The sequence below is a fragment of the Octopus bimaculoides genome, chromosome 11 (assembly GCF_001194135.2).
Source record: "Octopus bimaculoides isolate UCB-OBI-ISO-001 chromosome 11, ASM119413v2, whole genome shotgun sequence".
NCBI classification, from domain to species: domain Eukaryota; kingdom Metazoa; phylum Mollusca; class Cephalopoda; order Octopoda; family Octopodidae; genus Octopus; species Octopus bimaculoides.
Window position 1 is genome coordinate 35,519,159 of NC_068991.1, and position 5,958 is coordinate 35,525,116.

A 5,958-nucleotide genomic window follows, 5' to 3' on the forward strand; every position below is an offset into this window, starting at 1 on the left:
GTGATTTAAAGGTGATTTCACTCTTCCTAGGACTGCAGCTGGGATATACCAAATATATGTGCTTGTTGCGTGTTTGGAACAGCCGCAACGACAGCAGTCATTAACTGTAAAAGACTGGCCTAAAAGAGATAAGTGCATAGTTGGTCGGTACAACGTGCAGCATATGCCACTTGCAGACCCACAAAAGATCTTCCTTCCACCCCTTCACATCAAACTCGGCCTCATGAAAAACTTCGTAAAAGCAATGACACACGATGGTTGTGGCTTCCAGTACCTAAAAGTAAAATTTGGTGCAGAGAAAAGTGATGCAAAACTGAAAGCAGGCATTTTCATTGGACCTGAGATCAGAGAATTGATGTCTGGTTGCAAATTCAGAGGTAAACTGAATCCAGTATGAAAGAATGGGATGCCGAATGTCCCTTAAAATGCAATTCTTGCATTCTCATCTTGAGTTAGTAATGAGCATGGTGAGAGGTTCCGACAGGACATATCTGAGATGGAAACAAGATATCAAGGCCGGTTCAATCCACACATTATGGGTGATTACTGCTGGTTCCTACAACGGGAGACCAACACGACGCATAAGCGCAAGAGCAAGTGTCTCAAACATTTCTGAGCTGAGCATATAAAAAATAAAGGGAGTATTCCCTTAACTAAATATACTATGTACCATTGTATTATAATATTATTTGCCTTGAATATAAATATACTAAATACAGTACTAATATACTTTTATAATAATTATTTACCTCGAACTTAACTATTCATGATACTAATATAGTATTAATATATAATTATGCGCATAACTCAAAATCCTGAGGTGCTACAGCAATTCTGAGTTCAGATTCGGAATCAGCGTGCTCGATTTAGTTTAATACAGCACCATTTGTCTAGGTAACAGACAATAATTTATTTTTGGTTGCCCAGTGGAGATATATGAACGTCCTGGTTTATGATATTGCTACCCACATAAATCTGTAGTCTTGTTTGTGCTAAAGAAACGGCAAAAACCGATGTTTTTCTGTGAACCATTTCTGGCTTAGAAAAGTCAGACTTGTTCAAGAGCAAGACTACATAGATATCAATTTGCAGAATGAATTTATTCAGTTAGTATATATAGGCTTAATAGAAGAAGCCTACATTTGGAAGTGTAAACAAAATCCTAGGACCATTGCTTAACTCTGGTTTAATCGTATTAACCGATAAAATTAACCATAGAGAAAGGCGACATTATGTCTGATTGCTTTGCCAGTATTAGTCAGTTATCCCATTACAAATGCACACACCTCAAGTAGTGACTGTGACTGTATTTACAGCATGCAGCCTATATGTAAAAAGAATTTGGTGTGAGTATTTATTTTCCCAGTTCCTAAGATGAGGAACAAAATTGTTACAATATAGAGCTCCCTTAGACTCATCCTCGGCCAGATAAATCCAAGTTGCATGTTACCACACGATACCAACTCACATATTACCTATTTAAACGTGCACGTACCATGCTTTGAGAAAAGTTACCTTTTACTATAGAAATCTATGCTTAAGTACATGTGAACATATTTAGTCTTGATATGAACATTCTTTTAAAATCAAAATCCAAGTTTATAAGAGCATTTTTGCATTTAATATTGCAGAGCTATGAAAACCATCAAATAATGCCTTATTGCAAACACAAAAGTTAAGATTTTACTATGTCTATTATTGGGTGTCTTTTTATTTCACATATTGCTGCCAATAAGTCACAAAATATACCGTTTCCAGACAATTTTCAGCTTTAGTTAAAATTGTCTACAATCTAAATTTATAACACGTTCTTGACTATGACAATTATCAGCCGATATCTTATTCTACATGTGACATATGACATTGCTGTGGCTGCTTCTGTCCGTGTTTTTGATAAACATCTCGAATAAAAAAAACAAAAAACAAACAAAAACAAACAAACAAAAAGCACTAATTAGTTAATAGTGATAATACCGAATACATTAGATGGAACTTCTAGTTCCACCCACCATCATATTTTAAATTCAAACTTCAGTCTTAAATGTGACCAACAATAACTTACAACTAATATTAATTACGATGACCATCATAATTCATCGGTAGTATAGTAATAATTCCACTTGTCACGGAGGAGATAGGAGTTTTGACTCCCAGCCAGGGAAGTTGTCTGAGTTTGGGCGCAGGTATCACTCAGTGACTTTTAGAGGTTCACATCACAACATATAATTCCGAGTTCAATTCCTCTGTACAGCACATTCGAAAAGTTTCTTCAAATATAACCCGAAGTTAACTAAAGGGTGAGGAATTAAATTTTGTAGAAAACTGTGTGGAAGCTCAAGTTACCAATTAACCTTCTCTTTTTCTTCCTTTGAATGAGATGCAGTCTGTCATGGTTACAGAAGATGCGGGGTTCAAGTCCTGCAGAGGCTTTCCGTCTATTTCTGCACAGGATTTTTTAACATAGTACATTATAAGATATTATTTAAAATGTATTCTTAAGGCGGCGAGCTGACAGACTCGTCATCGCACGAAGCAAACTACTTAGCAATATTTCTTCCGGCATTTTACGTTCTGAGTTCAAATGCTGTCGAAGTCGATTTTGTCTTTCATCTCTTTGGTGTCGATCAAATAAATACCAGTTGAACAGTGGAATTAAATGACATACATTCATGCTTACGTATGTATGCACACACACGCACACACACACACACACACACACACACACACACACACACAAACAAACATAGTGTCAAAAGTTGGAGGGAAGGTGGAGGTTAGTAAGGCTAATACTCAACTGAGTATAATGAGGCAGAGTGGATATACTGAGTGGAGCCCGATAGAAAAAACTTCGATCCTTTCAACGTTCCATAGAGTATGGATCGAAGCTTGACCGTCAGATGAGACACACATATTCGAGGTATATATATATATATATATATATATGTATATTTGTATATATATATATGTATATATATATATATGTATATATATATATATATATATATATATATATATATATATATATATATATATATATGTATATATCCCTGTACATTTCTGCCTATATACGTGAACGTTCAGCATATGTGCGTAATTGTATTTATTCTGCGTCTATACGCTAGGTTAAACACACACATACACGTATACATCTACATCACAAACATTCTTTCCTCCAGAATATTCTAACTTACACTTCATTATGCTATTGAACTTTTCGTTTTGGCCACTTATCAAGTTGATAGCATTAGTATTTTGTTACTTCTTACTCCCAACTCAATACGAGGTCAAACTATCAAGCTTGTTCTGCTCAACATTGTTTGTTTCATTCTTAGAACAGAGTATTGATTCTGGCATATCCGAACGATCCGTCTCTGCCATTAATATTCAGACTACTTCCAATTCTTTTGAAAAAGAAACAAAGAACTGTCGTCTCTACATTTGTAACAATACAAATATACACACAGAATAACATTATAAACAGACAGTCGCATACATGGTTACGTGTATACAATTTTACATACATCCTTAAAAATCTAAATGTAACCAAAACTCCTAAAAGCTCCTAGAAATTGATAAACTGTAGTTTCATGATATCTACTGTCAGTAACTGATCTGGAACCCACTGCTAATATCTCGGTAAACCGAGATGTAGAATTAGCTGGGTTGTTGAAGATTTCAGCGCCCTCACTTCAGTATTCACTCAACTCATCTCTACCAATATCCACCGAAAGTCACATAAAAGGACACCAGCCCTCCTAAGGCATAGCAAAATTATCATCTTTGTTTTCTCACTGCAATAACTACAATAGATCTGAACTCGTTATCTAAGAGTTGGTCGGCAAATATTTTCAACTGCTCAGCGTTTCGATTCTATTTTTCTTACAACTACATGTCAGACTTGTAAGAATAGATTATAGATTAACTAAATAATTGTGATTTTTAGCTTTGTAACTTGAATGAACAATACAAGATATAATAAAGCGGATGAATACGATCAATTTAAACACTATGTAATTAATTTGGTGCAGTCGGCGTACTACTTATTTAATCTAATATTTTCTATATTTATTTTCAAATATCTGAAAAGAACGACATATAATCAGGAAGATAAAATAGCTGTATATCAAATATAGTCAGCTGCAAAAGCAAATTAAAAAGAGAGAAAAAAAATGCTTTTCAGAGTTCTTGGCTATATTCCTATCAACAAAAGGTGATTTACTGGCAGCTATCTATTAGAATCTCTTAGTAACTATCGTTTGACAGTCACTCCAAAGAGAAACGAACACGTTCCCAAGATTTCAAGTAAGTCTGCAATAATAATATATACTTTCTAAATTGGATTATAATATATTTTAGCGAAGTTTTAATTCCTGAAGGTCAAGTATTGGATGAAAAACGAGAAATAGTTCTAGTTCTGGAGCTGGAGGAAAAAGTCTTCAAAAAGGAACTGAAAAATTACTTTACATTTCTAATTTACTATAAGGCGGCGAGCTGGCAGAATCGCGAGTACACCAGAAAATGTGGAATTTTGTCTCTCTTTGTGTTCTGAGTTTGATTTTGCCGAGGTCGTCTTTGCCTTTCATCCTTTACGAGTGGATAAAATACGTATTAGTCAAGTACTGGAGTCAATGTTATCGACTTCTCCCTCCCATCAAAAACTGCTAGTCCTGTGTCAAAATTTGAAGCCATTTCTAATATACTGTGGATTTGCAATTCTGAATTAAATTTGTTTACAATCTGAGTTCAAATATCGTCAGAGTCAACTTTGCTTCTTATCTTTTCGCAGAAATAAACTGGTGTTGGATTAAATCGAACAAATCCTTCTTTCAATTCCAATACTTGCCATGATTGAGGTGAGATGAACAAGATACAGCCATAGGCAACGTTTTCTATACTTACTGATCAAAAGTGACACACTATTTCGTGTACTCACGCACACGTGCACTGTGTCTGTTTATTTGTCTTCCCGCAGTCTCATTAATGTTTCTCTTGAACCCTTGCAAGTTAACACCTGCAGGTAAAAACATGAACAGGAAGAAAGTTCAAGAGGGATGATGTTCTGAGAAGAAAGGAATGAATGTACTGGTTGATGTAGGGTTTGAGGTCTTAGACACAACATCGGTGATGAAAGAAGAAACGAGTGATTTAGGAGTGCCTGAGTGCGAGTGGCATGATTCTATCCAGCTCTGAGGTCATTATTGTAGCGATAGAAAAGGTAGGTAGAGATTGCACGTTTGTGGGCTAGAGGCTGAAGCATATCTATGCCAGTCAGTAAGATAGCTCTTTTCTAGATGTGGTCTAGGGTGTCTGTATGCGCAGTAACATCACTGTTCTTGACGTAAGAACAGTACCCCATTACGGGGAATTTTTTAGAGTTTCAATAATTGTTGGGGGATGAAGTAACTTCCGGCTCCGAAAAAAAGTGCAAGTAATTAGGATTCGGTTTTAGCTAGGTTAACGATGTACTTTCGCCAGAAGATGTCCTTGGTAATGAAGCCCGACGTTTAGAGAAACCGCATGAGCTTTAGTTGCGTGTAACTCATAGTTAAGGTTGTGTGTGTGTGTGGTGCAATGATGTTTTTTTTTATATGAGTAGCTTTTGTAATTCCTTGCTGTTGAAAGAGGTAAGATTGGCATATTCTTATTGGAGTCGATAGAATGAAAATCAGAAGGGCTCTCTCATCTCAAGCTGTGATACTGTGATCTGATAGGAAGCTAATGATTCAAGAGAGATAGGTGGAGTCCAAAGATGGGCAGTTTTAATAGATTTTCATGCTAGATACATTATAAAGCTTTGCTGATGTGGAGGGCGACAGCATTGTTTTTACCAAATTTTTATAAGGTGAAAGTCCACTGGGTGGAGACGTTTCACAGTAGAGATCACTAGTGGATCAAGCAGTAAGGAAACGGAGAAAGAGAAGCAGAGAGAGAGGGAGGGAGAGAGAGAGAGAGAGAGAG